The sequence below is a fragment of the Canis aureus genome, unplaced genomic scaffold (assembly GCF_053574225.1).
Source record: "Canis aureus isolate CA01 unplaced genomic scaffold, VMU_Caureus_v.1.0 ptg000163l_RagTag, whole genome shotgun sequence".
NCBI lineage: Eukaryota > Metazoa > Chordata > Mammalia > Carnivora > Canidae > Canis > Canis aureus.
Window position 1 is genome coordinate 120,536 of NW_027554461.1, and position 11,901 is coordinate 132,436.

Below are 11,901 nucleotides of genomic sequence, written 5' to 3' on the forward strand. Positions count from 1 at the left end.
CTGGGATCGAACCCCACATCGGGCTCAGTGGAGGGCCTGCTGTTCCCTCTCCCTTTGCTGTTCTCCCTACTTGTACTCTCTGGTTCTCCTTCTGTGTCAAATAAATACATAAAATCTTAAAATAAATAAATAAATAAATAAATAAATAAATAAATAAATAAATAAAAATTGTCTGAATATGACACCTAGAACTGTGGCAGCAATTTCGAGATCATGAGAAAAGGCAGGAATTCCTACATATGTGTAGGAACACAGTGTGAACAATGAAGTGCAAAGATAAAGGAACCCAGGCCCCTGATAGATTTGTGAGGTTATCAAGCCCTGGAGTTCCCTGAAACCCTGAAGTTCTTAAGGGGTGGGGCGGGGGGAGGGTAACAAATGTCTTTAATGCTTAAGCCCCACCTAATTAGGCTTTCTATCACTTGCAGCTGAGAACACCCTAACTGGAAAGAAAACTCTTGTATTTGTCAGTTGGCTTTGCCAAAACAAATACTATAAACTGGGTGACAAACAATGGAAATCCATTTCTCTGAGAAGTCTGAGATCAGGGTGTGAAGCATGTTGAGAATGTAATGAGAATCCTCCTCATAGTTTGCAGATGCCTGCCTTTTCACACTGTCCCCACACAGCAGAGAGAAGAGGAGGGGGATGAAAGAGGGATGGAGAGAGTTCATGCTCTTCCTTTTCTTATAAGGACACTCATCTCATCATGGGAACTTCACACTTATAACCACTTCTAAACCTAATTACCCCCCAAGGGCTCTACTTCCAAATACCATTACTTTGGAGGTTAGGAATATAAATGTCCTTTTTTTAAATGAATTCTATGATTGCATAAAAATTCAAAGGAATTTGGAAGAAAATTTATCTATTTTTTAAAAGATTTTATTTATTTATTTGTGAGAGACACAGAGAGAGAGGCAGAGACACAGGCAGAGGGAGAAGCAGGCTCCCTTTGGGGAGCCTGATGTGGGACTCAATCCCAGGACCCTGGGATCATGACCTGAGCCAAAGACAGATGCTCAACCACTGAGCCACCCAGCCATCCCAAAATTTATCTATTTTTGATGCATTTATAAGCTAGTAAAATTCTTGGAAAATAATCAGATAGCTTCTATGAATATTTTAAAAGCACAAAGGCCAATCAAATATATCATTTCTAGGAATCTTTCCTATAGAGAATTTTCTAAGTGAGTAAAAAAGTATTTCTACATAGTTGTTTTTCAACATTGTTTATAATATAAATTTAATTAGAAGTAACCTAAATGCCCAATCGATAAAGGGATGATTAAATAAATTCTAGTACATACAATTCTGTGTAATTGTTTAGAAGAATGAATTATATTACATAAACTCACATGGGAAGAGCATCAATGAAAACTAGAGGGAGAAAAGCTTGTTAAAGTCCATTTATATATGGAGGTATGTGTAATGTCTGGGAGAATATACACCAAAGTGTTAAACTGTTATCAGAGAGATTGAACATTTTTTATGTACCTCTAAATAACTTGAAATATTTCAACAAAAATGTTGTTTTTTTAAAAAGAAAACCTGATTGAAGTATAATTAATATAGTGTTATATTAGTTTCAGGTGCACAATATAATGATTCAGCAGTTTTATACATTTCTCATCACTCTTCATGATAAGTCTATATTCTTAATCCCCTTTATCTATTTCACCATTCCCCTCCCCAAAAAACCTCACCTCTGGCAACTACCAGTTTGTCCTCTGTATTTGTTAAAACAGAATAATTTTCCTGATTTTAAAAGAATTTTAAAATAAAAATAATGCAATGTATCTATCCAAAATTAATTACTCAAGTTAAGGATATGTACAGTGGTCTACATAAGACATAGCTATATCTAATTTCAGAGTTATGTATTAGTAATATTTTTGTCAGGTATCCCTGCTCAATGTAATTTTTAAAGGAAATCTACTGTAAAAACTGCACTGAAAATAAGATCCATACCTCCACTCCTTCCATAATTGCAGCCACTCTCTTTTTCCATTACCACCCCCACAACACAAATAATTGGATTAGCATCCCCAAAAAAAGGAGCTAAGGAGAATGTAGAAAAGGTAAAGATGGAAACGAAGTGGTCTCACCTATGATCATGGGAAAAGCAATCAATCAACCAATAATAAAGATAACTGTGCGAGTCTTAATTTTGACCAAAAATCCATGAATTTTTTTGATAGGAATTTGATTTGAAGTATTATTTTTCTCACAGTGGTTCCAGAACAGAGTTTGCCCTGGCTAAACAGCTGCTCTCTTTATCCCTCGGGCTACCAATGACAAAGAAGCCTGGACACAAGGGCTTGCTGAGAGCCTCCAAACCAGAATGACCTCCCCAGGACCCTGAATCTGCAAGAGCAACCTTTCTAAGTTTCACCTCCTGAAACTGAATGACTTTGCATCATTCCCTGAAAGAGACCCCACATTTGTGGGATAACCATTCTTCTCTGATTCCAAACTGCTTCCAGAGCAAATGTGCCCCAACATGTCATATGAAGGAGGTGAGTACCCTTACCCAAGAGATGGTCAGTAAATTAAGAAGTGGGCAGGTTTTTGAGAGCTTTCAGAAATGAAGTTTTCTAAAGTGAGAAAATTGGCTCTAGATGGCTGGAGGTGGAGGACTTAACCTCCTTTCCTTGTTAGTTTTTCCTTTCCTTCTTTTTACCACGTTAGTATCCCCACAACACTCCTTGAGGAAGTAATGCTCATAAACAAGACATTCTTGTTATCAGCCTACCTGTGTGTAAGCAACCTGTGTAGTCACTATAGTTCCCTCTAGACAGACTGGGAGGTGCTTGAGCTGCTCTAGCCTTTCCTCTCCGCTCACCTAAAGGAGGTAAAGACTGAAGGAAGCCACAGCTCCCTTCATGGAGTGACTGACCACAGGGTTCTGTATGGCCCACCTTAGGAACAGTTTGTGCAAATCCCCAAGGAGCTTTCAAGTTTTTTCTAAATATAAAAAAGTTTGTTAACAGTGAGACACATAAAAAATAAATCAGGGGTGGGGGGCGGTTCACCCCTCCATGATGTGATTAATGTCTGAAGCTACTCAAATTATGGTCTAGTGAGGAAAACTTCAACAAAAAAATGTCTCTTGAATATTAAAAGATTCTATTTGTTTTGTAATCTGCATTTTTATTCCCCAAGGGCCTCTCATTCCTGGTCTAATTCTGCAAGATTCTATCTTTTTTTTTTTTTTTTTTTTTTTTTTTTTTTAGGCTGCACATTTTGACATTTTGATGTTAGTATCAGCCTTATTGATGAATAGTCCCAAGTTTGGAAGTATTTTGAAAGCTGCCCTTGTCTGCCGCAGTAGGGATGCGCAAACCTGGTACGTCAATCCTTTGATGGTGAAAATCTCTGACAGGGTTTGGACATTCACAGTTCTGCTTATATTATTCTGCCAAATTGCATCATCTGAATTCAGCAGTTTAGCTTTTTCCTTTCTATCTTTCTTCTTAGAAAACTTTTTTCTTTCTTTTAATCTCTTTATGCCCTTAGAGCAAATTTTAATAGTCACCTAACCAAAAGAGAAGATACTTAAAACTAATAAAAGAGGCAGAAAGACAGATAGTAGAAAATGGGTTTAATCAGAACTCTCTAAGGCAAAGTTTCTAAAACTTGATAAATCCATGGAGATCTTTAAAAAAAATTGAACTCTATTGTTAACTCAAAATGTTTTCTAACTTAATGACATGAGCGATGTATAAACATAAAATGAGGTATGAATTCTTTATACTTATATTCCTTATGTGAATTTTATTAGTCAACTAATACTGATTGCATAAATGAAAGCACCAAAGATCTCTGTTGCTTGCACATTAAATTTATTTTTTTTTATTTTTTTTTTATTCACAGCTGGGTTTGGCTGATGTCAGGTAGACTAGGTAAAGACTAGCCCCAGGTTACAAGTAGAATCAGTTCTCCTCAAGTCTTCATTTTGAGATCAGAGGCTACACGGAGTATGGGGTTTTTGTTGTTGTTATTGTTTGGGTTTTTTGGCTCTTTGAGTTTTGTTTAGGTTTTTTTTAATGATGTATTACTGGACTAAAGAGGCAATGCCAAACCATGCACACATATTTAAAGCCTCATCATGTTTATTAACATTCCAGCCAGGTCCAGCTTCAATGGGGCAAGGAAATATCTTAGTTTACTCTAGTCGAGGTACTGCAAAGTCCCAAGGCAAAGAGCATGGATGAATAGATCTATAAGAGGAAGTATATGAAGAATTGAGAATGACAGCTGCTTAATCCACCACAGTCTCCTTCAAATAATAATTATTCACTTTGCTCCCTTTTGCAACATACTCCCCCCACCCCTGCCTCTCAAGACATTTTAATTAAAAAGTCTCATCCAGTCATAGCATGGGGTTCAAAGTTCAGGATCTGTGCTTTACCCTGGGGCCAGATGTGGCTCTTCCCAATCTAGATATTTACAAGCCAAAACAAAACCAAGGAATCTGTCACCCTCTGCCAACATACAATCATAAAACAGGGACAAGATTTAGCAGTAAACTCTCCTATCTGAAAAAAGGGAAGATTGGAAGGCATATGGGGTCAACTGGTCCACAGACACTCTGAAACAGGGATATATCAGCCAGTTTCTCCACTAGGGTAGGGAACAGTCCTTTATTCGGGCCCTGGCTCTGCTCCCTGGGACAAAGGGCCCAGTCCATTGTTCTCCACAGCCCTGCTCTGCCTCCGGTGTGATTTTTCTTTCCACCCTTTGGGGCCACATCTGAAATAGTATTGCCGAACATGAGCAGTTCTCTCACCCACTTGCTACCCTTAGAAAGTTGGGATCCCAGAGCTTTTTGATCCATCTCAAAGTCAACCTCTTCATCTAGCATGGCAGCACTTTTGCAAACATGGCTCTTGAAAACCTGTTGGATTTTTGATGCCGTTAATTACAGCCACTCCATGTGCCAAAATCCACACTGTAGTTTTTGTGAGGCCTGTCTCTCTCTAGACTTAATTACAAGTACTTTGAGTTCATAATCACTTTTCTCAAAAGTCATTTTGTCCAGGTGAAGGTATCTACTGCCAGACATTGCCTTAAGGTCGGTCTTAATGAGGTTGTGCCTGGATTTTGTCATTTCTGTGAGGCTATTTTTTAGTAGGTCTTTCAAATACAAGGTGTTTTTAAATTTTATCTCTTACTGAATGGAAAGGAGAAACAATTTTATTTATCAACCCTACAGCTTCTGGAATTTCTAGGTTCTCTACATCCCCTCTCAATTTTGCCTGCAAAGTGGCCAGTTTTTCTGAGCTCATCACTTTCTTGTTGTACCTTTTTGAATGCAGCAAATTACAGTCTGTTCACATTATCAAGATTCTGATTGAGAACCTTTCTGTCTGCCACAGGTTCATTAAGTACTTTTTTTTTGCCTTTGGGCCACTGAAAGCAACGGTTTTGCCAGTGTTTTGCTGCCACATAAACAGCTTGCCTCTTTTCCAGCTTCCTACGGCATTCTGCCTTCTCTAGTGAGGGGTGCTGCGAAGTCACAAGACATAAGCTTGGCTTGTAGAACAGAGAATGCTGGGATAGAGAGAGATGAAAAATTGGGAAGAATGATATAAATCATTCTGATATACCGCCCTGATATAAATCAACACATTTTGTAAATTTGTTTAAATACTCACAAAAACAACAAACCTCAAGGAAATAGCATTAACAATGTGATGACTTTTTTTTTTTTTTTGGTTTATATCAAATCACAGCTCAAATGTTAATACTGCTTCTAGGCGTGTTCTTTAGAATATGACTTTACCACCATATGCCGGGTGATGACTCAAATCTCAGCCCAATTCTGAATTTTAGCTCTTACAAAGTCATCATTTATTTCATACAGTATGAGATATTTTGGCCTTCACTTGGCTTACACATGTCATTTACAGATCAAGTCTGACTGCATGCCTTTCTCACTAGTCTACCTCAATTACAGTAGCATACAGTAGCATACAGTCATATGACTCTTTGGTTAGAATTATTTGATTATAAGATAATCTTCCTGATGATCTAGAACATGCCCCTGTGTTCCTGTCAGTGCCAGCCAATTGTTAGTAATGCGTTGGCCCAGGAATGCCCGAGGCCAATCACCTGGGTCCATATTATTTATGCCAAGGTCCCATAGACATTTTCGCTGACCAGAGTCAATGGTGGTGGCTGTACCAGCCTTTGTGTTTTTACATTTGCAAGATGCACCTCAGTGCCAAAGATAAGGGAGCACTGGAGGTCCTGGAGGGTACACAGCACATCCAAGGGCCATATAGTGAGGTCATGGGTAGAGAGAGAGGGAAGAAGTGTGGATCTGGGGCTTTGACTTTATTGGCATCCAAGTGTGGTTCCCTAGGGTTTCTTGGGTTCACTCTTTATTGGAGAATTTACAGCATCCCAAGCAGGAATTGGGGTGCAAGAAAGAAAAATTGGGTTGACTCAAGCAATCATCTATCTAGGTGACACAGGGCTTTCTGAAAAGGGACCTTCACAGGTGAGGGCAGCCTAACTCCTTAGCACAGTTGTTTAGCTAGTAGCTGTGTCATACAGCTGGCAGTATGTTTATTTGAGATGGACTTATTTGAAATGAATACCTCAGCAATCAAAAGCTTGATGTCAGGCACCTACATTACAATCAAAAAGGTTAATGTCAGGCACTCACACTATATCGTGTTAAACATTTTCATGCTATTTTTGGTATGAAAACACAAGCATTTTTCAATCTCAGCACTCACATATGAGTGAGAATATGGTCTATAGATCCCCAAGCCGAGAACACTGATCTGAAGGGTTATGGGGGGATTTTAAATAACATGACATTCTTTAAAGAGCTTAACCCAATACTGAGTAAGTGCTCAGTAATTTTCAGTTTCCTTCTCTTCCCTTTTCACTTTATAGATTAGACTTTCATAGTCCACAGTGAGCATTAATTTGTTCAGCGCTGTCTTCAGGTGGAACATCTGCATAAATCTAGCTTTGTGAATATTTTTAAACTGAGAGATTTTCCATCTGTTTTGGAGTTATAGCAGTCCACATTATCCTCACTTGAGCTCTTAATGATATATGTGTGATGGAAACAAGACGTCTTAACGTGTAAGTATTCACTGCCTCCCCAGTCCTGTCTGTGCAGATTCTACCCTTCCCCCACCACCTTAAGCAAGTCTTTCTTTGCCAGTCTAGTTATTGGTGTTTTTGTAATGCAAAATTAGAAGACAGGGAGAGCAACTGGGCCAGAGCTGCAGTCAAGTAAGGGAAAGGATATTTGCTTTCTGGGTCAGCCCTGGGTTCTTTCTTGTGGAGAATCCAGGTAATGAGCAAAGCAGAAATGAAACCATAAAAAGAAGCTCAATTCTAAATTGATCTAAATAAGAAAGAGATAAGGTGGGGGCAGGAGGAAGAAGACAGAAAAGCCATAAAAGGTGGGTGTCAGGGGAATTGGGGGATTTTGAGAAGACTGCAAAAAACACGGAGTACGAAAGAAGTGTGGAAGACAGATAATATTTTTTAAAGTATTGTTGTGGGTTATGGCACAGATCTCCCTAACAGTTCTTGAGAAATGCACATAAAATATTAAAATGTCTTTTAATTTCTGTTGGGCTACTGGAGTATATATTTCTTCAAATGGAATGCTATGCTAAAATTGATTCATCTGAGCCCTGTACACACATATACACACTTTATATTTGGATCATATACAATCCTTCCTAACTAAACAGCCAGGATCCGGTTACATATTCTCTTTGAACTCAGCCTGGGGCTCTATCTGATCTTTTGCCCACCCCAACCTGGGCAACCATCTCCTTCCAGACTGTAAGAGAGAGAAATAATCTTCTATTATATTTGAACCAATGATTTATGGAAGTATCTGTTATTGCAGCTTAGCCTATACCACAATCAATACATTTAGAATATGTTGCTTTCAGTTTAAGGAATTATTAATTAATAAATAATGTAACTTTTATATACCACTTTCCATATTATGCAAATAATATGATGTTCAGTCCAAAAGTTCAGTCATCAGAGAAGTGCCATTCACTGGCATGAGAATTCATCTCTTCCTGTATAATTATGTTGTGATTGATTAAAATAAAGTTCAGATTTACAAAACTAGAATAGTGAGCCAGCTGATAGCTGTACATTCTTATAGCATTTATTCACTTATTTAGTAAAATTTTTGAATGGTTTCCAGTGTCCAGTCCAGCACAAAAAGAACTTGGAAGTTATCTCTCCTATCCACATAAAAATAGCTGAATCAACAACAATTCTGGGATCCATTAGAGAACTGAGGTCATAGGGCAAACCCCTGCCTCAAAAATTATAGAGACAGATAGGTGAATCCCACGCAGGAAAAACCTTCTAGAGACCCATTTATGGCATAGGAAACCTAAATTGTAATTGACAAATTGCTGGAGGCTCTGTGCAAATTTGAGAATTAAAAACTCCAGAGTGGGATCCAGCCTTGGGAAGGTGGAATGAGTTTTATCTCCAAAAGCCCTACCAGGTTCTCATAGAAAAGATCAGAGGAAACTCTCCACTGTGTCTGGCAAAGAACCATAGGAAATATAAGAAATATTGAATTCTTACTATGTAATGTACCAGGCAATGTATTTGTTGGAGTTACAGTGATGTTAAACAAAAGCTCTCTCTTTGTGGAGCTTTTTTTTTTTTTTTTTTAAACATTTATTTGAGTGAGAGAATGAGCAAATGAGGGGAGGGGAGGGAATCTCAAGCAGATTCTGTGCTGAGTACAGAGCCTGATACAGGACTTGATCTCATGACCTGAGCTAAAACCAAGAGTCAGATGCTCAATTTATTGAACCACCCAGGTGCACCTCTCTTTGTGGGGCTTACGTGCTAGTGAAGAAATAGGACAATAAACAATAGAATTTCAATCAGTGATAAGTGGTATGAAGAAAATAAGGTAAAGCGAGGGCTAGAAAGTGATCAGGGAGGAAAGTACAGCTATTTCAGATAAGGTGGTCAGGGAAGATCTCCCTAAGAGGTGGCATCTGAGCTGAGGTGTGAATGGATTAGAAGCTTGCTTTGTAAATGCAGATAGATCCATATTCAGTCCATTAACATTCTTCCTTCTGACCTTCTAGACATTCATGGACACCATGGATCCCAGAGAGAAGCTGACAGAAACAGTCTGACCTCCAATGTATCAGTGAGGTCAACTGCTTGATCTCTGGTGCCTAAGATTATTGCAGGGAAATGTTTGATGAGGAAAAGAAAGTAATCAAATTCCTGGATGAGTTATGCAATAGGTCTGTTCCCCCCAAAACCTGTCAATCTTTCAAATAAACCCTTCTGAATTTTGTGATCTATTTGTTGAGATTGCTTTTCATGAGCTGATTAATTATAGTATATTATGATAATGTTCTTCATTAGGTAGAATGTTCTGTGATTGATTAATATAGCTCCCATTTATTTGATTAATATAACTTTATTTCTATTGCTAGTCAAATATACTATTTTCAAGTGGTTAGATATAGTATCTGTAGTAATTTTTATTTCAGAAATTGGGACCCCTTGTGCCTATTTTAACATCATTTCTACCCCACTCCTATCCTCCATTTATCTATAAAGTAATACTCATTTATCACACAGTTTTTTATATTTTTAAAACCAGAGGAGGGGGTACTTGAAAAGCCGAGAGTAATGGTTTACAAACTGTGCACCCGGAAGTAGCGATGTAGATTTGCCTTGGGAGGCAAGTAGAAAGCAGAGAGAAAAGGAGAGGCAAAGAGGCTGGCATTGGAAGAATGAGAGGTGGAGACTGCAGGACTTCAGGCCCACATTTGTCAAGAGAGCCAGGCTATGCTGCAATGGCATACGATCTCAATGGTATCCTATCATGAATGTTTATTTCTCTCCCCACAAACACCAGCATAAGGCAAAAGACCTCTTCCATCTAGTAAGCGTAGGGTCCAGCTGTCATCATAGTGTGATGCTATTATGTATCAATACACAGACTCCACTGTCTGTAATGGGAAGAAAGGAATGGAGGATCCACAGGGGTTTTAGGGCCGGAAAGCCATCACATGGTCTCAAGCTAACTTTAAGGGAATCTGGAAGACCTAAGCAACCACCTGGAATACACAGAAAGCCCAAAATATTTCTGCCAACAAGCCCTACCGCCACTTTGAGGAGGGTAGCTATTTATTTATTTACTTATGTATAATGTTTCCAAGGGATATTTTACCTGAAGAATGCATTTTCTAGCTAAAAAAAAATATATATATATATATATATATATATATATATATACATATAAAGGCACCGATCCAAAAATAAAGTGATTATTTCAAGGGGCGCCTGGGTGTCTCAGTCAGTTAAGTGTCTGGCTTTGGCCCAGGTCATGATCTCACACTGGGCTCCCCGCTTCTCCTTCTGCCTCTGCCCCTCCCCACTCCCACTTGTGCTTACTCTCTCCTTCTCAAATAAATAAAATCTTTAAATAACACGATTATTTCAAATCTAAGATTGCCTCATTCTGGTATGTTTCTGAGAATATCAAACTTTTATGGTTTGACCAAGATCAGGAAGACTGTTGATAGATTGATATACTGACTTGTCAGAATTGACAAAAAAGAACATCATCCCATGTAGATGTTGAGCTTCTATTCTAGAACAATAGTCCTAGGACAGGGTATAAAGTATTGGTGACCACCATTCATTCCACCCCTTTTCTAGTTGGCCTTCTCAGGTCATAGAGACTAGAAACTTAAGATCTACATTTTCCAGACTGCCTTGCAGCTTGAATTCTGAATGTGATCTAGGCTTGACAAATCAGATGTACTCTGCGGGAGACTTGGCATTTGGAAGTACGATAGAGGCCTTGCCTCTGCAGTTTTGATATGTCTTCTGGTAGGCCTCCTCACAGAGACATTTGAGGTTTTCCATGCTGCCCTCAGCTGTTCCAGTGGAGTGGGGCAGAGGGAGAGAGGAAATCTAAGCAGACTCCACGCTCAGGATGGAGCCACAGGCTGGGCTCAATCTCACAGCCCTGAGATCAGGACCTGAGACAAAATCAAGAGTCCCATGTATAACTGACTGAGCCACCCAGGCACCCCAATCTAAATGTTAGCTTGAATTACAAAATATAAAAATGTATTTGGTTTATGGTATTTGCAATACTGCATTTCCACATGTGAACTTTCTTTGTATAAAGTAATTTCATATATTCATGTTATGAAAAATTGGGACACCTGGGTAGCTCAGCAGTTGAACGTCTGCCTTGGGCTCAGGTCACGGTTCTGGGATCCTGGGATCGAGTCCCCCTTTAGGCTCCCTGCAAGGAACCTGCTTCTCTCTCTGTCTATGTCTCTGCCTCTCTCTCTCTCTGTCATGAACAAATAAAATCATTTAAAAAAAAAAAGAAAAAGAAAAAATAAGTAGAGAAAAATAATTTCATCAAAGGGGAGTAAAATAAGTCTAAATCTAGTTATAAAGTGTGAATTAAAAATTCATAACTAAAGCAATCAGCAATTACAGGATAAGTCACCATTGTATATAGTATTCATATTTATATCGCAGTCTAGTCACTATGTTACAGAAATAGCTTTCTTATTTTGTTTTTACAAATATTTCTCTATACCAATAATACCCTTAAAATAGTTTTTCCATCTCTATCTATGTCCACTGCTTTCTGTAAAGACTGTATCTAACTGGGTACTATTTGTCTTTCTAGGTTAAGAAGAAAAGTCTGAAGTAAGCTATAACTAAGTTCTTTGCAACCTTGCTCTTCAACGTGTGGTTAAAAAAAAAACACAAAGCAAATAAACAAAAAAAAGCAAAAATAGACCCATAAATACAGAATAAGCAAACTGGTGGATGCCAGAGGGCAAGGCAGTGGGGGGAGGGGCAAATGGGTGAAGGGGAGTG

General features: G+C 38.6%; 1 long non-coding RNA gene across 2 annotated transcripts in view; it reads left to right on the plus strand.

Annotated features, from left to right (window-relative positions):
* The window catches only part of LOC144309687 (uncharacterized), a 29,790-nt gene extending 20,431 nt beyond the window's left edge, over nucleotides 1-9,359 (plus strand). For both annotated transcript variants that reach the window (XR_013375612.1, XR_013375611.1), the window contains exons 2-5: nucleotides 2,234-2,519; nucleotides 3,237-3,349; nucleotides 6,913-7,107; nucleotides 9,117-9,359. This is a non-coding gene — a long non-coding RNA (uncharacterized LOC144309687). The remainder of the gene's footprint in view (nucleotides 1-2,233; nucleotides 2,520-3,236; nucleotides 3,350-6,912; nucleotides 7,108-9,116) is intronic.
* The last annotated feature ends 2,542 nt before the right edge of the window (nucleotides 9,360-11,901 follow it).